Genomic DNA, 27,028 nt, shown 5'->3' with positions numbered 1-27,028 from the left:
CTTTTGTTAGACATTTGTGTTTTGATAAAACAGCTGTCATTTGTTTTAATGATTTATGAGTGTAAACAGAACTATTCCAATTTAACTTTAAAATATCACACAATTTCAAGTAAATTTAGATAGGTATAATTTTAGACAAAGGTATGATATTTCAATTGGAAATTAAATTTTAGTTTTCCTTTATAATTTATTTAAATCTATATACGGTGAAGTTTGAATACATAGCTGATTGTGTTTTGTTCATGAGGTTGTTATACTCCGTACAAATCAACAGTGTAGGAACTAGTCTATCAACTACTATTGCCTATTGACTGCGTGCTAGTCTACGCACCAGTCTATAACATACAGACTAGTCAAAGATCTTGTAAAGGAACTCATATATGAACCACTCTATTGATTAGTCGAATTGCTGGTCAAATGGTCTATGGACAAGTCAATGAATTAGTGGATTAGGCAATAACAAGTCTATGAACAAATCTAGTACCTAGTCTATGAACAAGTCTATAACATAATCTATGAACTAGTCTATGATCAAGTTTATGATCAAGTTTATGATCAAGTTTATGATCAAGTCTATGCTCTAGTCTATGAAGTAGTCAATGAACTAGACTCTAATGCTTAGCCTAATTACTAATCAATGGTATATCCTATAAACTAGTTTATGGACTAGTCAATGAATGTATTGTATTGACTAAGCCATGGCCAGTCTATGAGCAAGTCTATACCCTAAGTCTATGGACTATACAAAGAACTACATAGTTAATGAACTCTTCTATGAACTACTCTACAGATTAGTTATGGACTAGTCAATGAATGTATTGTATTGACTAAGCCATGGCCAGTCTATGAGCAAGTCTATACCCTAAGTCTATGGACTATACAAAGAACTACATAGTTAATGAACTCTTCTATGAACTACTCTACAGATTAGTCTAATTATAAGTCAATGATATAGTCTATAAACTAGTTTATGGACCAGTCAATGAACTAGTCTATTGACTTGGCTATGACCAGTTTATGAACTAGTCTATTGACTTGGCTATGACCAGTTTATGAACTAGTCTATTGACTAGTCTATGTTCTGGTCCATCAACTAGCCTACGAACTAATCTATGAACAAGTTTATGAACTACATAGCCCATCATAGACTATTGCATAGATACTAGGGTGATCGACTCGATTTTTCAACCGGTTTTAAAACCGGTTTTTTCTGCTTTACCAGTGTCGGTTTTTTCTTAATGTTGATTTTTCGAATATCGAATAACCCGGTTTTTTCACTTTTTAAAACCCGGTTTCGAATACTTTTATTTGCTTTGTATTCAAAGATTATTAAAATGAAATTTATAAGTAAATAATAATACAGCCCGTCTAAATTTTAAAAATATTCGAGTCGAGGAACTAGAGTACATTTTCTACAGCTCTTTTGGTTAAACTTGTTTGATTTTCCTAATTAATTAAAAAAATTTATTTGTAAAATTGATAACTGTTTGATAAAATTTAGCAATCTTAAGATTATATTCCAATTACAATAATTAATTTACGGCTGAAATTTTATGGAAGAGTTGGAATGCCTATAGCAATTTCCTAAACAGGGCTTTTAAAATAAGCTAGGATTACATAGTACCTTATGTTTAACAGAAGTGTCCCACTTTTTTCCTAATTTTTTTATATTAAAGAAATAATGTAAATCAGACGATTAGATCTAAAGTTATAATCTTTTAAACTGTTAAAAATCATTTCGGGCCATGTTTTATTAATCAAATTTAAACATAGACATTAAGTTTTTCAAATTAAAATACATTTTTTTTAATTATAATGAAAAACCGGTTAACCGGTTTTTTCTGAATTTGAAAAATATCAACCGGTTTTTTTTAAATGTCAACTATTCGAACTATTCGAAAACCGGTTTTTGGAAAATGTCGAATAATCGATCACCCTAATAGATACGCCTTGCTCTATTCTAAGCTATAAAATGGCTGACATGAAAATCTTTTTAAAATTTCATAGATTTTATAATACCTATCCAATACTAATAGCTGGGTACATTAATTTTATAAAATTTTCTATAGGTACATTAATTTAAAATTTATTTAATAGATTAAAATAAATTAAATCACTATGTAAATTTCCTCATCATTTCCACACATCCAGCGCTCATTTACATTTTCTCTATGTAAGAAGAGATTTTCTAAAAATGAGTGGGTTTTTACATTTACATTTTTTGTTGTGCTGTATGAATCAGGGCAACTCCCCATATTGTTTCATTTTTATTTTATTATTATTGTTAAATTCAACTTTATATTATTGTGTAATGCTTGAGTGATAAATTTAAATTTACCACACCTAAAAACAAAATATAATAAAAACCAAAACCTAAGGCAAATTAAAAAAAAAGAAAATAATAAAAAACGCCATTAAAAATAAAAGAAACCAAACGCTTTTGCCCCTCTCTAAGTGACATATAAAAAGAACGAAAAGAAAAAAAAAAACGAGTGTAAAGTAAACAAAACACAAACGTGGTGAATTTTTACAGTAATAATAAGATAAACAAGTTTAACAACAATGAGTTTGTTCTCTCCTTTTATAAATAAAAAACAATTGCAGTACTTTTTGTTATTTTCTTTCTAAAAATGCTTTAGAAAAACATAATCTGCGCAGGTTCTAAAGTTAAGAAAATGTAAAAAGCTAAGAGTAAAATAAAAACAAGTTAGAAATTCACCACTAAGGTAAAGGGAGTATATATTAGGACTCTTTTAATATTGATAACATTTAAATATTAGAAATAATTAAGAAATACTCCCTTAGTTTCAAGAAAATTGAACAAACCTTATAATAAACAAACTGGAATAAGAAACTCACCTCCTTAAACAAAAAAGTAATTCCAATATCAGTTAAAACATTAAAACTATACCTATATTGCAGCACCTATCAGACCCAAACTGGTATTGGATCAAAGAAAATGTTGGCGTTTTGTATGTATTGAAAAAGTGCATTGTAAAATTTTAAATTTAAAAAAAAAATTGGCTGTGTTTGGCTTTTTTGTGTTAGTAGCTAGATTACTATTAAATTTTGTTTTTGTATCTAAACTGGTTTATTGCCTTGTTAATGGCTAGCAGCAACAGAAACAGCTTAACAGCCTTGAAATGTATTTTAACAGATTTTATTGCTGAATTTTTTTTCACACAAAAATATTTCTTATTAAAAAGTAGAAAAAATTTATAAAAAAAGAGCGGGTTTTTTAGTTAAAATAATTACAATGCAATAAATCCAATACATTACGAAAAAATACCAATAAAAACAAACACACTCTTAAGCATATGGAAATATATTTGTGTTTAGAAGTGTGGTGAATTTGTAATTAATTCAATTTATTATTTTAAAAAGAAATCTCTGTGAGGTTTCCAAACAACTGGTTTTTTATTATAGAGAATAATAAAAAAAAGCAAATAAAATGTACAAATTTCAATTTAATTTGTGATGTCTTTAATTTGATTGATGATGTTATTTTTTCCACTAAACATACATCACTCATACAAATTTGTGTTAATATTACGCATACTTTTGAAAATGTTAATAATTTATTATCTTTCAAAAAATATCACCGCATTAGACGGAAAACAACATTCTATTTTATTGGTTTTTAAATATGTATGTTTTCCATAAAAATATATTTTATAGCATGTTACAAAAATTCACCACTGTGTTATTTAAACGTAAACTGTCATAGTAAACATTTACTCAAAGTGACCACACTTCAAACAGCTGTTAGTTTTTTCTTCATTTAACTTTCAATCAAGGCGAATTTAAACATATGTATATAAAAAAGTATGTATTTGCCCGATTTGTCCACTGACTTCAACAAGGCGAATTGATAAGTTGAAGTTATTCCAACAGTTGATTGTTATTTTGTTCATAAAAATGTGTAATGAGAGGCTGTCAAACTAATATACAAATACAAATATATATTTCGCCCCAAGATATATTAATTATAAGGTAGTGTCGTCGGCGAATTCAGAAATACGGAGCGAATTCATTTTATTTTTTATATACGGAGTTTGAAAGCATGCCTACACTTCAAAGTGCCAGAACATTGTCAAACTACATATAAAAAAGTGTATTAGCAAAAAACAATCAGCTGCTCTGTTAACACTACCTTATAATTAATATACCTTGTTTCGCCCCACTTTTCTGACTTCGCCAATGACTTCACCTCGTTAGGTTAGCGTTTTGTTATTGTTCAGTTCTAGTTCTGTTCTAGTTCTGTTCTAGTTCTGTTCTAGTTCTGTTCTAGTTCTGTTCTAGTTCTGTTCTAGTTCTGTTCTAGTTCTGTTCTAGTTCTGTTCTAGTTCTGTTCTAGTTCTGTTCTAGTTCTGTTCTAGTTCTGTTCTAGTTCTGTTCTAGTTCTGTTCTAGTTCTGTTCTAGTTCAGTTCTAATTCTATTCTAGTTCTGTTCTAGTTCTGTTCTAGTCTAGTTCTGTTCTAGTTCTGTTCTAGTTCTGTTCTAGTTCTGTTCTAGTTCCGTTCTAGTTCTGTTCTAGTTCTGTTCTAGTTCTGTTCTAGTTCTGTTTTAGTTCTGTTCTAGTTCTGTTCTAGTTCTGTTCTAGTTCTGTTCTAGTCTTTTCTAGTTCTGTTCTAGTTCTGTTCTAGTTCTGTTCTAATTCTGTTCTAATTCTGTTCTAATTCTGTTCTAGTTCTGTTCTAGTTGTAGTTCTGTTCTATTAACTTATCAAGCAGCTGTTTAGATATTCAATTAATTCCAATGTTATAATTATTAAACTTCAGTTCCCTATAAAAACATTAAACTTTAATCCATAGAATTTCCAATTTATAATCCCCGCATTTGAAGTAATTAAAAAAAAATACAACAATCGCACTTAATTTGTCCATGGACTCGTTACAATTTATTTTAATCCAAACTGAAATTCTACAAACCAATATAAATACAAATTTAGTTAATTTTGTGTACAACAAACTGTCAAGCCTACGTTGTCCAACCTGCTGTACTCTGGAATTGACAGAACACTTTGATCATTATCTTCTTTTCGTTATGGACATTCTATTTTTTCAAAAAACTGTAATAAACAAAGAAAATCCTATTGTTATGGCTTAAATGGTTTAATGATGATGGTGGTGGGTCTCTTCTAAAATCAACCACCACACCACATAGTTTTAATATTTAGTTGGTTTTTGGTTGTGGCATGTACAATGTATTATAAAAATTCCTAGAACTCTGACATGATAAGGCAGTCCATAATCTGTGCAACATCTTCACGCTCAGGTTTTGCTTATTTTAATAACACAAAAAACGTCAATATAAATTTGCCAGAGTAAAAGAATAATGAGACACCACAACATGAAGAAGAGCAAAAGTATAGATTTACGTGACCGGAAATAACTTTAATAGGCTTTAATCTTCTCATTTTCTTTTCTCTACTGGGCCAACAGAATAAAAAGAGTTAGTTTCACTAGATAAAGCGGAGTAAAGGAATGTGGCATGAAGTGGAAAAGAAGATACCAACCTAATGGTACCAACCTAATGGTAAAGTACACATAGTACAGTTGTTTAAAATAAATAAATCTTTTCTAAAGAAAAAAATGGAAAATTTTTATTAAAAAACCTTTACGAAATATAACAGCAGATTCCCAATATATTACAATTAAAAATTAGTTAAAGAAATGGGAACCGGTGACGTGACTGGTTCTTTGCGGATGGAGCAGTGTTCAAAACTGACATTTAAAGGAAAACTTATTTGTATTAACTAAGACAGTTGTCATATATTCCCCAACCTAGAATCTGGTCCTGAATTGAAGTCATTCTTTTAAACCCCTCTATTTTGGTCTCAACAAAAATTTTTCAAGTATTTTATAATAAATGTATTTTAGTATAAAATATTATGGTATAATAAAAGGCATGTTAAGGAATAATGTTCTAAGTTGAAGTGGTAAAGAATGTGGCAAACACAGTATGATATACGAAAAAAATTAAGTGCCTTTTTTGCCAACTTGCCAATAGGTTTTGCTGTATATTTTTTTAGTAATAAATTAGCTAAGAGGAAGTATAATTTGGACAACATGTATAATATATTAAAAAATCAGCAATATATTTGCACAAAAAAGGAACATAAATATTTAACAATATATCGCGGTTATTAAGAAAAAAACAAGGTCCTCTTTGTGACTGTATAAATAAATTAATGTAGATATAAAAAAAATTAATACCAAACACTATTGTTTAAAAAAATAATTGAGGTTGTATTCATTGATTTGAGTCGGACTACCTTCACTGATTATAAGGTATTTGCAACAATTCTCTTTTTTAGTTTCTTTAAATTTCAATTTTTATTTTATGTTCTTTATTGTGAAATCTGAAAATTAATGTTGCTAAACCAGTTTTATTAGCATTATAGTAAAAGTTTTTTGTTGTTTGCCTTAAGAAAACAGAAATATTTTTCCTAAAGGTTTCGACAAATATTTGCGATAATAACAAATTCTTATTAAGAATATGGCTTAAAAGAACTAGATCAGAATGAAAACTGAACTAGAACTGAACTAGAACTGAACTAGAACTGAACTAGAACTGAACTAGAACTGAACTAGAACTGAACTAGAACTGAACTAGAACTGAACTAGAACTGAACTAGAACTGAACTAGAACTGAACTAGAACTGAACTAGAACTGAACTAGAACTGAACTAGAACTGAACTATAACTGAACTAGAACTGAACTAGAACTGAACTAGAACTGAACTAGAACTGAACTAGAACTGAACTAGAACTGAACTAGAACTGAACTAGAACTGAACTACGAAACTGAACTAGAACTGAACTAGAACTGAACTAGAACTGAACTAGAACTGAACTAGAACTGAACTAGAACTGAACTAGAACTGAACTAGAACTGAACTAGAACTGAACTAGAACTGAACTAGAACTGAACTAGAACTGAACTAGAACTGAACTAGAACTGAACTAGAACTGAACTAGAACTGAACTAGAACTGAACTAGAACTGAACTAGAAACTGAACTAGAACTGAACTAGAACTGAACTAGAACTGAACTAGAACTGAACTAGAACTAGAACTGAACTAGAACTGAACTAGAACTGAACTAGAACTGAACTAGAACTGAACTAGAACTGAACTAGAACTGAACTAGAACTGAACTAGAACTGAACTAGAACTGAACTTGAACTGAACTAGAACTGAACTAGTACTGAACTAGAACAGAACTTGAACTAAAACTGAACTAGAACTGAACTAGAACCTAACTAGAACTGAACTATCTGAACTAAACTAGAACTGAACTAGAACTGAACTAGAACTGAACTAGAACTGAACTAGAACTGAACTAGAACTGAACTAGAACTGAACTAGAACTGAACTTGAACTGAACTAGAAACGAACTAAAGAGAATTTAAGAAATATAAACTCTATACAACAATAACATTAAATTACTATAAAAACTCCTTTAAAAATCAATAAATTTCTTTTAATATTTAAAGAAATTAAACAAAGAATATGATTTTGTAAATTGTAAGAATTTCATCAGCCAAATATTTACATAAAAAATATTTTTTTTATAGAATTTCAATTTATGCGTCGTATATTTACATACAAAAACACACTTATAAATATTAATATTTTCAACGAAATGTTATCAATTAATTAAAATATTTTCAATAAAGATGAAACGGAAAACGTTTTAAATTTCCCGTAAAAAGTTATTTTATAAAAGAACTGTCAAATTTAACGCTAAGTGGGCATTACTGAATTTAACATACTCGAGTAATGTCAACTCAACTCTAAGAAAACAGAGTACCTTTTAAAAACACTTGTTTCGTTATTTAGCAGGTTTAAGTTCAATATCAGCTTAATTTTGTTGATATTTAATTAAAAATACATGTTTTTTATTTAATTAAATGAGAAACGTATTTTTTAGAGAAAACGCCTTAAACAATTAAATTAAATGACATTAAACAACTATTTCCATTTTCAGCAAAAATAAAATGTTGGCATTAAAATAATCTTGATTTTGTTGTTTAATCTTTTGTTTGTAAATTTTTTTGCTGGTTTTTCAAAACCATGTTTGCAAGGAAATCGTGAATGTATTTTATAAAAATTACAGACAGAAAGCAAAATAAAATAAATTCAAGGTTGTAAAATTACATTTTATGTACAACAAAAAAGGCAAACATTTCTAATTGAAATGGCAAAAAATTAAAGTACTTGTATACAATTTACTAAAACTTTTAATGACGACAACTAAATATGACGTTTAAGATATTTTCGTAGTTTATTTTAATACTTATTTTTTAGTAATTAGAAAAATACATGACGTCATTCATTCATGCAGTATATAATTATTATTTTGGTGTATTTTCAAAAGCAGACATATGACGCATTCTATGTCTGTGGCAGGTATGGGAAAGTACTTTTTTATATAAGCAACAGTTAAATCTTTTAACATTTGCTAGATTTTTCATATTTTTGCGACAATTTTCTCATAAACTTATGTAAATAAAGAAGAAAAGTAATAAAAGCATTTCTTCTTAAAAAATTTAAATTAAAATAAACGATTTTAAGTACCACTGAAAATGCCCAATTACCCATCCCTGCCTTGCAGTCAATATTTGTTTTTGCCGTTGAAATTCAGACACAAATATAAATACAAAAGCAAATAACAATAATCATATAATAGATCTTCAACACATGTTTAAAACTCTTTACCTTCCCCACCCCCGGGCTTAGTCATTTATACAGGGTTGGAAAATTTAATTTCAAATGGTTTTTTTTTTTTATATTTCATTTCTATAGAGAAAACTGTCGTTATGAAAGTAATAGATTTGTGTCGTTGTCATCCTATAATGGTGAGTAAAAAACTACTATGAAGGTGGGCACTTTGGCCTCCTTGGCGGACATCCATTGCCATTGGCCAGAATGTAGAGGTGAAAGAAAAGGAAATACTCGGAGAATACACAAAGCAATCTCAGCCTTTTAATATGGGTAAGGGTTTCGACTCTGAATCCTCAGATGATAACAACAGAACAATCACATAATCCAACCGAAATAAAGTAGAGCGAGAAAATTAAAGAAGATGCTTATTCCCAGGTTATAGCTGATTTTCTGTCAATCTATGAGGCAAAGAGAACCAGATAAATCGAGGAATTGAGCCAAGAAGAAAAAGAGATCTGAGTCTTTTAAGACAAAGAAGCAGCTAACTAACGCGTTAGCTAGTTGTTAAAAGGAAAGGAAACCGCCTCTTCCCGCTAAGTAGCCAAGAGAAGACACCAGGGCTCGCATCTAAGGGCAAACAACCAATAGAGAAGGTGAAAAGCAAATTTGTGAAAAGTTGACCTCTTCCCTGGGAAGGCGCTAATCTAGTACTGGTCTTTCTGTTCTCTCAAAGTCCACTGTCTACATAAAAGGATGGGGTTACAGTAAATTGGCGGAAATTTTCATTGAAATTGATATCAGGAAGAAAAGACACCAGGACACGCTTCTAAGGGCAAACAACCAATAGAGAACGTAAACAGCGAGTTCAGCAGAGTTGTAATCATGAGCTTGCAAACACACTTGCACCCTGAAGACCTTTATAAAAAGTTGACCTCTTCCCTGGGACGGTGCTAATATAGAACAGGTCGTCCTGTGTTCTCAAAGTCAACAGTCTACTTAAAAAGACAGTGGGGAACAATGAATTGGCGAAAATTCTTTGAAATTAATATCAGTTTCGAAAATTTCATTGATACTACAAAATATTAAAGAAATGATACGCTTTTCCAACTCTGCAACAATACTTATAGTCTCATTAACACAACGACAAACTTTGTATTACGTAGTCAGCCGTAAGTATAGTCATACGTAGAATAATAGCAAATACTATATTTAGTTGACGTATGAGTACGTTTGAGAGAGTGTTTATTTTATATTTCGTAAATTAAATTAAAAATATATTTATTTTGTTTATTTGTAATATTTCTGTGTAAGAAAAAACATATTGCAAAAAGAGTTTTTTCTTTAGTTTTTCACATTTTTAAAATTTACAAACATATAAAGAGAATATTTCAATTATTTAACCAGGCAACAGTGAAAAATTGCCAAATGAAAATGTATATTTGTTTGTTTGTTTCTTTTTTTTTCTGGTCTGACACAATAGACGCGTCAGACGAAGCAGAGACGTAGTACTTGTGCTATTTTTTTTTTTTTTTGTTTAACAAAAAGCTACACATGTATAAAAATAATAATAAAAAATAAATATTGTGTATATAGGGTAAAAACAATTGAAGGTCATTTTGTTGTTTTATGTTTTTTTAATAAACAATTAAATTTTTTTTTCAATTCTATTGTTTAATAAAATTTCTGTTCAATCTTGAAGCAAGTTAATAAAAATATTTAATGTTAATCAATACAAAATTATACTTATTATTGAATAAATAAATTTTCCAATATGACATAATGTTTATATTATTTTATATTCATTATTGAATTGCATCTATAGTTAAGAGAAACATTACTTATCTGCTGACTTTGTACCTATTTCTTATTTGCTGCATTAGAAGTAAGCAGTTTAGCTTAAGATACATATTTCGAAGAAGGAAAGGATATAATAGAGGTTAAAACTTTATTTTAAAGTCGACTTAATAGACTTTAACAGTGTCTAACAGATTTTATAAATAAACTTATCTTAACGCTGTTACAACGCCTTAAATATGTTCAAAAACGACATTTTTTAATCTTAATGACACAACATCTGGAAAACCTGATGTGATGGAGAAATTAGGAGCCCAAATTCGTATTCAGCATAGACCAATCTTTTGAACAGTTTAAATATGTGTTAGCCTGTGTTAACATTGCCAAATCTTTATTTTCCATCTCTGACATAAACAACTGTTGTAGGCGTGATATTTATGAAAATTGGCATAAATTCAATGACATTTATTGTTTGTTCTAAAATTATTTGTACTTAGGACTTTTGCAATGGGTGCAACAATATGGTTGCTTTTCCAATATAACAACAAAACACATGGAATTGCAATAGTCCATATAACGGATTCCAAAATGTTTATTTACAACAATAAATGGTCTTGCAAAATTACTAAAGAAAAATATTCTTACGTTTTAATAATCCAACAATAAAGTACAGAAAAAATAGCATTTAACACACCATTGCATATTCGCAAGACCTAGACTGGTTTAATTTTACGTATTAGTGTAAACTCTCTCCTAATTTTTGTACAATGACTCAATATTTGCAGTATAAGAAGTCATTAAAAAAAACAACGCATAATTCTGTGGTAATTCTTAAATTAGGTTTCCTTTTTGTATATTTGCAACCAAAAAACATATGCCACAGGCTTGACGTTTTCTTTTAGCATTCTCTTCCCAAAATCAACATTTCATCCATGGTCTTTTGTATTATTTGTGTTTTTTTCGGGCTGTCAGCATAAGCAAAAACAAAAATGTACATATGGTCCGGACTCTGCTCTGTGGATTATCATTCATAATTTTAAGAAAAACAAAAAGTATATTTAAAAAAAAATTGTATAGTATATGTATGTACATATACCATACTTGTGCTTCTCGTTTGTCTTTCCTATCGTATTTTTTCCTGTCTTCATGTATATTCCTTTTATTTTTCATACATTATATTCAGACTGACTCAGAGTGTGTGGCGGATATGGCATTAATTTTTCATTGTAAATATACACTAGTCATAAAATTTTACATACAAATTATACATACTCATACTACTTATAGGTCATATGTATATGTATGTATATGAGTTTTCAAGTATGTTAGTATATATAAATTAAAATACTGGCATATTAGTGTTATAAATGATTACAAACTCTCATGTATCTTTGTCATAAATATAAAATGTTTTATATATTTCTTTCCTTTTATTACAATATTTAGTTTACAAAATGACGTTGAATTATACATAAAACATAACCTCAAAAATAGCCTTATTTCTTGTCTTTATGAATGGTCAATGTGGGTTTTTAGAATTTGAGTTGTTTCCTTTATTATATGATTCCTTTCTTGGAATGTGATGACATTTGCAAGAAGAATATTTAAAAGAAAATCTTATTAAATTTATAGTCAAGGAAATTAAAACTTTTCTTAAACGTCTTCTTCAAATTAAACTTTTCGTGTTGATGAACTAAGCAACTGATTCCGAATGAGTCGGTGAGAGGATATTCTTCTACAAGAGCTTTGAGGTGCCTCCGGAAAATTATTATTCCAGTTTGTCAGTCTAAATTTCGTAGTTGCGATTTCCTCCAGATACTCTGGGGACGGTCAGGTAGAAGGCACGGAAAGAGCGAGCGAGCGAGCTAGCGGTAGATAGCGATTGCGAGCGAGCGAGCGTAGCGAGCGAGCGAGCGAGCGAGCAGCGAGCGAGCGAGCGAGCTAGCGAGCGAGCGAGCGAGCGACGCGAGCGAGCGAGCGAGCGAGCGAGCGAGCGAGCGAGCGAGCGAGCGAGCGAGCGAGCGAGCGAGCGAGCGAGCGAGCGAGCGAGCGAGCGAGCGAGCGAGGAGCGAGCGAGCGAGCGAGCGAGCGAGCGAGCGAGCGAGCGAGCGAGCGAGCGAGCGAAGCGAGCGAGCGAGCGAGCGAGCGAGCGAGCTAGCGAGCGAGCGAGCGAGCGAGCGAGCGAGCGAGCGAGCGAGCGAGCGAGCGAGCGAGCGAGCGAGCGAGCGAGCGAGCGAGGCGAGCGAGCGAGCGAGCGAGCGAGGAGCAGCGAGCGAGCGAGCGAGCGAGCGAGCGAGCGAGCGAGCGAGCGAGCGAGCGAGCGAGCGAGCGAGGCGAGCGAGCGAGCGAGCGAGCGAGCGAGCGAGCGAGCGAGCGAGCGAGCGAGCGAGCGAGCGAGCGAGCGAGCGAGCGAGCGAGCGAGCGAGCGAGCGAGCGAGCGAGGCGAGCGAGCGAGCGAGCGAGCGAGCGAGCGAGCGAGCGAGCGAGCGAGCGAGCGAGCGAGCGAGCGAGCGAGCGAGCGAGCGAGCGAGCTAGCGAGCGAGCGAGCGAGCGAGCGAGCGAGCGAAGCGAGTCGAGCGAGCGAGCGAGCGAGCGAGCGAGCGAGCGAGCGAGCGAGTCGAGCGAGCGAGCGAGCGAGCGAGCGAGCTCGAGCGAGCGAGCTAGCGAGCGAGCTAGCGAGCTAGAGCGAGCGGCTGATGAGCGAGCGAGCGAGCGAGCGATCGAGCATCGGCTAGCGAGCGAGCTATCTAGCTACGAGCAGCGAGCGATCGAGCTAGAAGCGAGCTAGCGATCGAGTCTATGCTATCAGCGATCTAGTCGATCTAGTCTCATCTATCATCTACTATGCTAGCTATCAGTATCTATCTATCTAGCTATCTGAGCGATATCTATCTATCTATATCTATCTAGGCTATCTATCTATCTATCTATCTATTCTATCTATCTATCTATCTATCTATCTATCTATCTATCTATATCTGTATCACAAATTTCTGCGTCTGCCTGATTAGATCCAAAGGATCTATATACATAGGTAAATTGTAAATTAGAAATTACTTCCGTCTTCTCCACAACCGAGCATCCCGGTATCACAAAAAACACTTTTGAAGGACCCAAGTCAATTACTCTACAGAGTTCGCTAAAGGTCATTGAAAAATCAAAAGCCAACAAAAAGACTAAACAAAAATTCTTCGCCTCTTATAAAATCTGCAAAAAGAAACAGAGGAACTGAAGCATGCATAAAAAAACTTTTCAAATCTCCTTGAACCCTAAAAACAGGACACGTTTAAAGGAAAAAACATACAAAAAAGTCAAAATTAAAAAGCGTAAACCATAAAATCCTTCATAAAGCTAAAAAAAAACTACCAAGATTCATTACACAAACTTTTATTTTTTGTTCTTAACAAGCAATTAAAGGCAACTAAACAACAAGTTTATGTGAACAATAACTGCAACAAAGCATTAAATTAAGACTATTAACTATAAAAAGCAGCAACAACAACATAAGATTAAACCTTAAAACGAATGGACAAAAGCGAAACACAGGACCAATATAACGAAAATACCTCAATTACACAGGGTTGTATATGGACGTGTGTTTGAAAAAAAGGGCAGGCAGACTCAGACATTTAAGAATTTAAACAAAAAACCAAGACAGCTAGATGATGACAACAGCAAGCAGTCGCAGTCGCAGCCGCAACGAAATAAACATAAAGTAAGTAAGACAGACAGACTCTGCTAAGGAGAGGATTCCCTTTTTTTGTCCATTTATAATAAAAATGAAGACCAAAAGAAAATAAATCAAGAAGTATGTATATACACCAACATTTATGTATATAATGGGAAACCATGTGTGGTGTGTGGCGGCGGCTGAGGATTTGATGTATGGGCATGTGAGCGAGTAAGCATGTGTTGCCAGCAGCTAGGGTCTGTTGTTGTTATGGCTGGTGGCGGCTTGTATGTTGAACTACTCCTCTGGTGCATTGCGTTAAAAAGTATTGGATAAAAGGCAAATGAACGGTAAACATAATGAACACATAAAAAGATGTGTTCAAAAGAAAACAAATAAAATAATAAAAAGAAGAGTGTTATTGAACCACAATCAGAAAGAAAAGTAATAAAACCTACAAGAAAATATGTTCGTATATGTACTCGGTGTGTGAGTGTGTCGTTTTAAAGGAAAAGAAGTGAAATCAACCCAAAAAATAAGTCAAGTCATTGAATTTTTATTAAAATTTTTAAATACTTACTTTTTGTACTTTTTAATCAACTGTTGTTTAAGTAACCTCCATTTTGATTTGAGTGTGAGAAATTTCATGTGAAACAAATCAAAATGGTGTAATAAGAAAAAGCTATTTTTAGAAATTTCCGGAATGAACAAGTTTTGAATAGGTTTATTTTAGAAATTGAATAATCAGTCCCTTTCCAGAAGTTCTTTAGTAAAAAGAATTGTTACAGCACCTTTTGTGAGACCGCAAACTCAGATACCTAGGGATAAGTCTCTTTCAGATTTAGACTGTTTCTAGGATGTGTTTCTAAGAAATCTAATGTAATTTTGTTACAAGTACCGGATAGAACACCCAAATTGGAATATTCCTTCCTATTTTACATCGGCAATAGTATCGTAATACTTGAAATATAAATATTTAAAAAAAATTGTAACACCTACTTTTTTCACGAGGAAATTAAGGTTCTGTCGCTAATTGAAAAATAAGAAGTTCGGATCGAAAAAGTTATACTTATTTTAACAATATTAAGTTGAAATTATATCCTAGTTATATCTTGTGTATGGGGTTATGCATGGAAAGATTCTCATAAATTCCGGTATAATATATCTAGACCGTCAGAAGTAAATTTCAGCCTGAAACTACATTAATAAATATCGCATTCAGGTCATAGGAATATCGTATCCGGATCTATTTTAGAACCCACAAAACCAACTTCAATTCTTGATATTATTCAAATCAATAATCTCAGAACTATTTTTGAAATACATTTAAATTATTTAACTAAATATTTTATCAAGATTAATATACCAATAGTAAACACGACTAAAAGAAGTGACTATTGTGTGCCAGTGAGTGAAGAGAAAACATTAATAAAATAAAGGAACAACCAAACGCCAGGGAATTTGAAATATGAGACTTTAACAATAAAATACAAAACTAAAGTTCCTTTTTATAATAAAACTCTATCGGGATAGAGGGAAAAATCAAAGGCCTCACATGTGAAGGGCAATTTGATGCCATTGGTGGCAAATACTTACTACCATCACTTACAAATAGATAGTTAAGTAAGTACTTACCGCAATCGCTTGAAGAAAATAAACTTCGTAAACAAAATGTCAAGGTTAAAAAGTAATTTCTTATATTTAATGTTATTTGTAAGTGATTACTTTATACCTTCTAAATAATGAATATGTTATGTAGTACTTACTGAAAAGTAAGTTGTAGGGAAATTACAAGTAGTTACATATGTACTATGCTTTAGTTGGGTATACCATCTAAGAACACTCATGTTAAGGAAGAAGGTCTTCTCCAGAAATTGTTCCTCTCAAAATGGAAATGTATACAGTGACTAAATACAAGGCCTTTTGTGAGGTATCTTTACTTTACCACTTACCCTCTAACACTCTTTACACTCTATCATATACACCAACACATTTTTCAATTTTAATGATAGAGAAGAGTAAAACTGAAAGAACTACAACAAAAAGTAAACATGCCAAAGTAACAACCATTCATTCAACAAAGTTTTCAATAACACCATAATATAAAGTACAACCATGGTTGGTTGGCTGTATATACAACTCTGAAAACTAATAAACAACGACGTGCAAGATATCATGAGCCACATTGGAAGACGACTCCTGCACTGCAGAAGAGAAAAATGTATAGTAGTAGTTGTGGCTAAAGTAAACACTACTTGTTATTATTATTTCTTTACTATTAATTTATCAATATCTACAAGTAAAATAACTAATAACAAGACAATATATAAATGGTAAAAGTGGTAGACAGAAGAAGTTTTTTTTTTGGGGTTAAAGTAAATAATACAGTTTGTTCTCAACATTATTAACAACACTTAATAAAGAAAATATTTGAAATTTCCAACGGCAGGGGAAAGGAATTAAAATTTACACTTAAATTCCTAAACAAACTGTTTTAAACGTTGAAAACGTCTTAATAAATTTATCATAATTATACAAATATTAACTGCTGGCATAAGAAATTAAATCATAAATCATTTTAGAGAAGACATTTTTTTCAAAAACAAACTAAAATTGTTGATGATAATAGACGAGCCAGTTAAAGTGAGATAAGAAGAGATTTTGAAACGATTTAGAGTTAAAATTATGGTGATAGTAAAAAACCAGTTCAATGGTATGCAAGCAAGTTAAGTTTATAAATCCGCAAAAAAAATCTACAAAATGGGAAATAGAACTTTCAAAAAGTGTTAAACAAACTTTATAAATGAAGTTTAATTGTAAATAGCCCGCAGCCAGGAAGAGGTAATTATGTGTAGCATGAAAAGAAACAGCAAAATTAAATCTTTTGCTTATCATTAACAAACACATACATATTTTTTTTTTGTTTTAAACATGTATTGTGAAGGCCGTTCAAAGACTTTTAATAGAGTTTTTAAAAAGATAAAAGGTAAACTGTTAAAATAAATAATGAATCATGACTGAATGTTATAGGAAGGTTCCTAGAATTTTCGTAGTTTGAAAAAAAAGGTTAGTGACTTATGGATTTTTGATTTTATATAAAGGAACTAGTTAAAAAATCGTCAAAGGCTTGTAGTAATAGTCTAAGGTGGCGACCGTGAAACGGGAAATCCATGGCGTAGGTTAATTTTGTGATTGAAAGCTCGGAATTCGAACCAAAGTAGATATATCTGGGATTATAACCAATTGGAATCGCACTAGTATTTGATATTGTTATTAACCACAACATTGCAAAGTCGGTTCATAAACTTAAAGGATATTTTGGGACCTAATAAAGACAAGCAAATTTCGAGTCAGTAATTTAACCTTATCCGAATATCAAATTTAAATTTGATTTTCTCTTTCCTTTGCCTAAAACTTTAGGTGAACTGAAACATAACGCTTTTTGGTTTTGCCCCAAGTATGAACCGACTTGAAATAGAAATACAATAAAACTTATGTTATTAGAGAAGTCTGATCAGCCTTTCGAAATGAGGATCTCAATCAATGCAGATTGATGAATCATTATCTATGATCTTGGCCTTATAGATTTTTTTCTGAGTCTTCAGGACTTAAATCGTTCTATAAGTGGAACTCAGCACCCGATCGACAAAGGTTTGGCATTGCACTCAAACTGCAAATACCGTATGACCATATATACATTTTGGCTCGCGAGAGATTGGTTTTTGATCAATAATCGTAAGCATGTTGGAGTGTATGGGTGAACCAAACGTTGGAAGATATAAACCTAACATTCTGACTCTCTGGAACATACTATATACATATGTACATATGTACGTAAGATTATGCAACAAATTCGTGAGACCACGAGTATTTCTTATGGACTCGTTGCTGCTGTGTCCGAAAGTGTTCAATTACTTGAGCGCTCTAATGTTCTAGAATTCTCGACTCACAATCCATATCAACTACTTAAACCTATGAAGTTTTTGTGCAATTAAAGCGGCAATTGTGTGATCAGTCAGCCGTTTTAAGGATGTTAATTCGTCGTTTCAGTGCTGTGGTTTCTATTGATTTACGAAAAACAGAGCGCTACATACTACTGATATTTCATTTTTCATGCCCCGATTCCATGTGAAGTTCCGAATACTTGCTAACGTATGAGTCGTCTAGTTTTAATTGAAAATAATGTTTGTCTATAATAGCAAATCATTAATCACTATTTGCTGATACACTAATGTTAATAATGTTAAATTATAGTAATCTTGTAGTATTTACTTTTTTTTGCTTTGGAAAATTACATCAATAATAATAAATTTCTATAATTATTTTAATTACATATTACAAAAGAATTTCAGATTTAGTAAATGAGTAAAACTTTAATAATAGAATAGATGATTAAAAAAATCCAAATCCATATTTTTTTGGTTTCAACTTTTAAAGTATAGGTACCTATATTTTCAAATTTAAGTATATTTTCTCCAACTTTAAGGATATTGACCTTGCTTTGTTAAACAACAAAGTAAACAGCAAAATAATAATAACAACAACAAAATAAATAAATAGGGAAGTAGAAGTAAGTAGAAGAGTAAAGTGGAGGTAATGTAAGACAATCATAATAATGATGTTAGACAAAAAAAATTATTTACTTATATACACATGTATACAAAGAGAAAAAACAAGCACGTTATATTACTCAAATACATAACAAAGTAAACTATGTACACGGCTATGTATATATGTACATATGTATGTACTTTATTATTGTTTATATTATATACCAAACGAAAAAAAAGTTATATGAAAAAGTTTATACTCACAGTATATATTAATGTCATTTGTATATAAGGATAAACAAAAACAAAAAAACATGAGAATAACTACAACAACAGCAGCATGTAAAACTGGGAATATAAACAAACTGCGTTAAAAGTCTACCCTGAAATAAGAACACATTAACAGCAGCAGCAACAACAAAAGAAAACAATAATAAATACATGTCGCTGCTGATGTTAAATAAATATGGGTTGGTTAACAGAGATGCCATAGGTTTTTCATTTGTACATTTTTAGAGCAATAGTGGCAGCTCTATGGCAAGTAGAAAAAACTCTATTGAGGCGTATTCATACAAGGTGAATACTTAAACAGCTGATTGTTAAGACTATAAAAAAATATGAATTTGCCCGTTTTTGCTTGATTTTCTCCATTGTTAACACATTTTGTCCATTCGCCTTGAATAAAATTATCAAATTAGTAATGTCAACTAGATGTAATTATAAAGCTGTGATATTAAAGGAAAATTATACAATAATTTAATGAAATAATAATAATAAACTTCAATCAAAAAACCTTCCTTCAATGTCTGTTTGTAATTGACTATAACCATAATGTTGATTAAAGAGATTTTTATATTGAAGAGGGCAGGGCGTCTTATAATTTTCAGCTTTAATAAAATTTCTATTGCAACTTACCACTGATGCCACATCATTACCGGCATACAGCAGCAGCAACAGTAACTGTAAGGAATAATTTTCTATATTGTGGCTGGATTTTTACGAGGGTCATCTCTAATAGTGAAGAACATTTGAATCTTCTCGGATTATGATATAGATTAGGAACGAAATAAAGATTTGTTTGTGAGCTGCAATCGTTTTGTTGGTGAAAACTTCAATGAACAAGATTATTTTATCTACCCGATTCTATATATCGTAACCTTAGCATGGAATAAATCTTTCTTTTTTTCATTAAACCCCATAGCAAAGTCCATGGTATAGGCTAATTTTGTGATTGAAAGGCCGGAATTCAAACCAAAGGAGATATATCTGGAAGTTGAAATATGTATCCGATCGACAAATTACCTGCAAATACCGTATGACCTTATAGACGTTTTTGGCTCGTGAGACGACTAAGATTTTATTGGTTCTTAATCAATATTCGTATACATGTTGTAGCATATGGGTCAACCAAACTTTTGAAGTTATATACTCAAAATTGTGACCCTCTGGAACATTTCGACATAAGTATCTCCGATTCTTGACTAATGTTCAAAACATGCAACATTATCTCCGCACTTTTGAAACACAACCCTTATGTTAAAGTATAATATTGTATAAAGTTTCGGTTTAATATTGTTGGTTAAGGGGATGGATGGATTTCCTTTTTTCATTACAATTTAACTTTATTGTAAATTGTACATATACGTGAGTTGTTGTAATGGGTTAACAACAAACCCCATATATGAAAATTCTTGTTGTAAATGAATAAAATATCAGTTAAAGTCATAAGGATGAGGTTTTCTAAAATGATAGTAACAACAGCCAGCCAGCAGTGGAAGCAGCAGCCAAACCGAGTATCATCAACAACATCATACTCATCGGCAGCAGCATTATTATTATTGTTATTTTCGTTAACAAAGAGCATCCGTTGAAGAAGAAGAAGAGGGAGTTCAGTTGAGTTGAAAATGCTATGAAAAATTGTTTGGTTGTTGAAACCAAAAAATAAAAAAAAAGATTAAATGGTTTGTTGAACGCAATGCGTTGGCTTTGTTGCTACGGTTTGGCCATAAATCGAAAACAAAAGTTTTTAAAAGATAAAAAAAAATTTCGTTAAATTTCGGGCAAAGGGAAATTATTATAAATGGGTTGACTGTGACGGCTACCCAATGTTCTTCTACCCCACCCCACCCCTCCTCTTCCACCTCTTCTCTTACGTACATATATGTTTTAACAGCAAAACAGATAAGAAATAAAAGATGAAAAAACCCATAGATGTGTTAAAACTGACACATGCGCAGTGAAGTATTGAAATGTATTTAAAGAACTCAATTTGCCTCAAAAGGATTAAGCAAAAACAAAAAATGTTGTTTAAAGTATTTTTCATTAAATTTTTTAAAGAAAACCTTTAGGTGGGATTTCGAATTTTTGTAGATTTTTTTTAACTAGGAAATTTAATTAAATTAAAAGCCATTTTGTAAACAAAATGGTTGCAGCTGTTGTAGTCATGTAAGAGCAAATAAGAAAAAGTGTAAAAACTTGTTATTTCATTAAATATTTGATCAATATGAATGATATTTAGATATCATTCATGTTGGACTATTGAAATTCGATTAAAATTAACAAAATTGAAGACTGGGACATTAATTTTAATTAAAAAATGCTTTGAACTTATAAAATTTGTCAAAAAAGGCAAAATTCTAAAAGTATTTTCAAAATTTGACTTTAAACTATTTAAATTTCTTTCGTTTCCAGTCTGTCTTTTCCATATTTAAATATATTACCTTACAACAAAATAATTTACGTTTAAATTACAAATAAAGTAAAAAACCTTGATTTAGGGAAAAAAAACAACAACTTCTGACAAATCACTGCTATTTTTGCCGAAGAAGCCTTGGCAACGAATAATTTGAGACCAAGAAAAAATGGTAAAAATTCAACTCAACAGCTGATTCGAAGGAAAATTATAAAAAAATATAAATGAAACTAAAAATAAGGAAAACAAGAACAGAAAAAATCGATTTAAATACAAAAAAAGGTTTCCCTGACAAGCTTAAATAAAAATAACAAATCCACCCAAGTAAAGGAAAGAAAAGAATTTAAAAAAAAAATACAAGAAAGGGCCCTTTAAAAGGGGGTGGTAGTTGATAGGTGGTGAATATTTATTGCTTTAAGGAAATTAACATATTTTTGAAAGAGAACAGCTTTAGTTGTCACAACCAAATTGATAGACAAGCAAAGTATGTATTAAAGTTTGATTTCAACTGCTGAGAAAGTTATTTAAATTAACTGAAACCTGTTTGTTTACACATTAGTTACCACAACTATATAAGTTGTTTACTGTAACTAAATCATTAATTTAAGCCATAAAATTGTTTAAGCAACGTTTCTATACAAATTATTATTGTTTATTAAAAATATTATAAAAATATTTAAAAAATACGTAAATATTTCAATAAAATTCTACTTACTTTGTTTATTTGTTTAAGCGAAATAATAATAATAAGGTTTTGCAAACAAAAATATTTAATTCCAATAAACTGCAAGAAAGAAAAAATAAAAATAAATATAAATTATTACATTATTACATGATAATTTTAAATTAAAAGTAAATATTTTTAAATAATTTTATGGTTTAATTAAACAATGTTGACACACTAAATAAAGGTGTGTGTGTGTGTGTCAAATTCATTTTATAGTCAAAAACGTGACTTGAACCATTTTGTGTATAAAAACACATTTAATTTAGTCATTGCTATAAAAAAAAGAATTTTAAACAAATGACAATAAAATTAATAAAATCTGTTTTCTTTGTTTATAACGAACAAAAAAAAATTAATTGAAAATCAGTTTGTTAATCTAACTACGGAAATTGTTTAGACATTAACTTTTTCGAGAGCGACTAAAAGTCCCTGGGAAACACATTTGTTTTTTTTTTTTAATATTAAAAGCGCGTGACTTGTCAAAAACAGAAATTTTAAATGTTATTGAAATTTCTATAAACGATATAAATAAAAACTCATTTAATACTAAACACACTGTCATTTTACATAAATAACTCTTAAATAAAAAAATAATTTAGAAAACATTTTTAAACTTTTCGTTTAAGTCTGAGTTCCAGTTCAATTGAAATAAAGTTATAATATATATCTTCTTCAGTTCTAGTTCTGATCTAGTTCAATTCTTGTTCAGTTCCAGTTCTGTTCTTGTACAGTTCTAATTAGTTCAGTTCAGCTCTATTCTAATTCAGTTCTAAGTCTGTTCTAGTTCCGCTCTAGTTCTATTTTAGTTCTGTTCTAGTTCTGTCCAAGTTCTGTTCTATATCTGTTCTAGTTCTGTTTTAGCTCTATTCTAGTTCTGTTTTAGTTCAGTTTTAGTTCTGTTCTAGTTCTAGTTCTGTTCTAGGTGTGTTGTAGTTCTATTCTAGTTCTGTTCTAGTTCTGTTCTAGTTCTGTTCTAGTTATGTTCTAGTTCTGTTCTAGTTCTGTTCTAGTTCTGTTCTAGTTCTGTTCTAGTTCTGTTCTAGTTCTGTTCTAGTTCTGTTCTAGTTCTGTTCTAGTTCTGTTCTAGTTCTGTTCTAGTTCTGTTCTAGTTCTGTTCTAGTTCTGTTCTAGTTCTGTTCTAGTTCTGTTCTTAGTTCTGTTCTAGTTCTGTTCTAGTTCTGTTCTAGTTCTGTTCTAGTTCTGTTCTAGTTCTGTTCTAGTTCTGTTCTAGTTCTGTTCTAGTTCTCTTCTTGTTCTGTTCTAGTTCTCTTCTAGTTCTGTTCTAGTTCTGTTCTAGTTCTGTTCTAGTTCTGTTCTAGTTTTGTTCTATTTCTGTTCTAGTTCTGTTCTAGTTCTGTTCTAGTTCTGTTCTAGTTCTGTTCTAGTTCTGTTCTAGTTCTGTTCTAGTTCTGTTCTAGTTCTGTTCTAGTTCTGTTCTAGTTCTGTTCTAGTTCTGTTCTAGTTCTGTTCTAGTTCTGTTCTAGTTCTGTTCTAGTTCTGTTCTAGTTCTGTTCTAGTTCTGTTCTAGTTCTGTTCTAGTTCTGTTCTAGTTCTGTTCTATTCTAGTTCTGTTCTAGTTCTGTTCTAGTTCTGTTCTAGTTCTGTTCTAGTTCTGTTCTAGTTCTGTTCTAGTTCTGTTCTAGTTCTGTTCTAGTTCTGTTCTGTTCTAGTTCTGTTCTAGTTCTGTTCTAGTTCTGTTCTAGTTCCGTTCTAGTTCTGTTCTAGTTCTGTTCTAGTTCTGTTCTAGTTCTGTTCTAGTTCTGTTCTAGTTCTGTTCTAGTTCTGTTCTAGTTCTGTTCTAGTTCTGTTCTAGTTCTGTTCTAGTTCTGTTCTAGTTCTGTTCTAGTTCTGTTCTAGTTCTGTTCTAGTTCTGTTCTAGTTCTGTTCTAGTTCTGTTCTAGTTCCGTTCTAGTTCTGTTCTAGTTCTGTTCTAGTTCTGTTCTAGTTCTGTTTTAGTTCTGTTCCAGTTCTGTTCTAGTTCTGTTCTAGTTCTATTCTGTTCTAGTCCTGTTCTAGTTCTGTTCTAGTTTATGTTCTAGTTCTGTTCTAGTTCTGTTCTAGTTCTGTTCTAGTTCTGTTCTAGTTCTGTTCTAGTTCTGTTCTAGTTCTGTTTTAGTTCTGTTCTAGTTCTGTTCTTATTCTGTCCTAGTCCTGTTCTAGTTCTGTTCTTATTTCTTCGAGTACAATATTAAAAAAATCTTTTGAAAACAATGCACCAACATTGAATTGAAATAAATTCTCCTTTTTTAACAAAAAAAAGGAATTTTTATATACAAAAACTATTTGTTACAACAAAATAAATGAAGCATACTTCCGTTTTATAAAGAAAAAATTTAAAAAAATTAAATAAGAACAGCACATGATCAAGATAAACATTTCTTCTCGTTAATGAATGAAAATAATGACAACAAAAAACAACAAAAATGGGAACAAATATTTAACAGCAAATCATGATTTTTTTCATTAACAAACCAAAAAGTGAAAAAATTAGAAAAAATATTCTATACAGTTACACAAGATTGAGGTTAGACAAAATTAAAATTATTACAGAATACAAAAATAACACATAAAAAATGTAAAGAAAAAAGACGCTAAAAGGGCCCTACGGGTTTTATTATTTACTTTAATGTCAGACAGACTGTCAAATGAGAAAAGAAAAATAAACAAAATGTGATGGTTATAGAAAAAAGACGCAATTTAGAGCTAGACCTACAAATATTCATAGAAATTTAAAGAATCACAACTAAAAAAATTGTTTAACAAATTGCATAACATTAAAAATAAATAAATTTAAGTAGTTTTTGTTTTTCTTTTCTACAAAAAAAAAAACACAAAAAACTGTACTAAAAAGATCTCTAGCGTCTAGACCTTTAGGAAAAAAAACACAAGAGAGAATTATGCTAAAGAAAGAGGGAGAGCAGCGATCGTTTATAAGTGAGTAAGTTTAGTTTCAAAGATATGACGTGGGAAATGACGAACAATATTTAAAAATTTTTGGCCCCCTCCCTACACCACCACTTATACAAAATTTTGTTATATACATACATTATTTTTTTTATATATTTATTTTAATTTTTGTCTAGTTCTGTTTTTCTATTTCATTCAATTTTTTGCAAAAATATTCTTAAAAATATTGTTAGTAAATAAAAATTGTATATATTGTACATAGAGATTATAAATATTTTTGTATATAGAATTAAAAAATATAAGAATAATTTGACCTACTTTTTTATTTATTATGTGAAAAAAAAAATAAATGAACTATTTTCATTTTGAAAATTTACTTTCAAAACGGATTTTTTAATGTCTTTTGTTTGCCAATTGATTGGAAATTTAAGTATTCATGCATGACACCAACCAACCGGCCAACCAATATCATTGTGTGAGGAGAATGTAAAACTGGCCACAAAATATTGAGGTGAAACGAATGAATACCAACGCCACCTGACTGAAAAAGTAAAGGTGAAAATTTGTTTGAATTTTTTTATTATTGTTTTAATCTGTTTTAGAAAAAAATTATGGCAAACTGTGACTTTTAATTTTCTACTAAAATTTATCCAAAATTTCTAGTTCAATTCTATTTAAGTTCTAGTTCTGTTTTAGTTCTGTTCTAGTGCTGTTCTAGTTCTGTTCTAGTTCTGTTCTAGTTCCGTTCTAGATCTGTTCTAGTTCTGCTCTAGATCTGTTCTAGTTCTGTTCTAGTTCTGTTTTAGTTCTGTTCTAGTTCTGTTCTAGTTCTGTTTTAGTTCTGTTCTAGTTCTGTTGTAGTTCTGTTCTAGTTCTGTCTAATTCTGTTCTAGTTCTGTTCTAGTTCTGTTTTAGTTTTGTTCTAGTTATGTTCTAGTTATGTTCTAGTTCTGTTCTAGTTATGTTCTAGTTCTGTTCTAGTTATGTTCTAGTTCTGTTCTAGTTCTAGTTCTGTTCTAGTTCTGTTCTAGTTCTAGTTCTAGTTCTGTTCTAGTTCTAGTTCTGTTCTAGTTCTAGTTCTAGTTCTGTTCTAGTTCTGTTCTAGTTCTGTTCTAGTTCTGTTCTAGTTCTGTTCTAGTTCTGTTCTAGTTCTGTTCTAGTTCTGTTCTAGTTCTGTTCTAGTTCTGTTGTAGTTCTGTTGTAGTTCTGTTCTAGTTCTGTTCTAGTTCTAGTTCTGTTCTAGTTCTGTTCTAGTTCTGTTCTAGTTCTGTTCTAGTTCTGTTCTAGTTCTTTTCTAGTTCTGTTCTAGTTCTGTTCTAGTTCTGTTCTAGTTCTGTTCTGGTTCCGTTCTAGTTCTGTTCTAGTTCTGATCTAGTTCTATTCTAGTTCTGTTCTAGTTCTGTTCTAGTTCTGTTCTAGTTCTGTTCTAGTTCTGTTCTAGTTCTGTTCTAGTTCTGTTCTAGTTCTATTCTAGTTCTGTTCTAGTTCTGTTCTAGTTCTGTTCTAGTTCTGTTCTAGTTCTGTTCTAATTCTGTTCTAGTTCTGTTCTAGTTCTGTTCTAGTTCTGTTCTGTTCTGTTCTGTTCTGTTCTGTTCTAGTTCTGTTCTGTTCTAGTTCTGTTCTAGTTCTGTTCTAGTTCTGTTCTAGTTCTGTTCTAGTTCTGTTCTAGTTCTGTTCTAGTTCTGTTCTAGTTCTGTTCTAGTTCTGTTCTAGTTCTGTTCTAGTTCTGTTCTAGTTCTGTTCTAGTTCTGTTCTAGTTCTGTTCTAGTTCTGTTCTAGTTCTGTTCTAGTTCTGTTCTAGTTCTGTTCTAGTTCTGTTCTAGTTCTGTTCTAGTTCTGTTCTAGTTCTGTTCTAGTTCTGTTCTAGTTCTGTTCTAGTTCTGTTCTAGTTCTGTTCTAGTTCTGTTCTAGTTCTGTTCTAGTTCTGTTCTAGTTCTGTTCTAATTCTGTTCTAGTTCTGTTCTAGTTCTGATCTAGTTCTATTCTAGTTCTGTTCTAGTTCTGTTCTAGTTCTG

General features: G+C 31.2%; 1 protein-coding gene across 1 annotated transcript in view; it reads right to left on the bottom strand.

Moving 5' to 3' along the window:
* Positions 1-27,028, bottom strand: part of LOC119603357 (AN1-type zinc finger protein 5-like) — a 41,617-nt gene that overhangs the window by 6,579 nt on the left and 8,010 nt on the right. Inside the window, 1 exon segment of the mRNA XM_037955364.1 lies at positions 22,095-22,163. The gene's annotated coding sequence lies outside the window, so the exon portion shown is untranslated.

Source organism: Lucilia sericata, unplaced genomic scaffold (assembly GCF_015586225.1).
Source record: "Lucilia sericata isolate MDLA Ls3-8-SP2 unplaced genomic scaffold, ASM1558622v1 Contig000296F_arrow, whole genome shotgun sequence".
Classification (NCBI taxonomy): Eukaryota; Metazoa; Arthropoda; class Insecta; order Diptera; family Calliphoridae; genus Lucilia; species Lucilia sericata.
The sequence above is the reverse complement of the archived record's forward strand: the minus strand, read 5'-3'. Positions and strand labels throughout refer to the sequence as shown.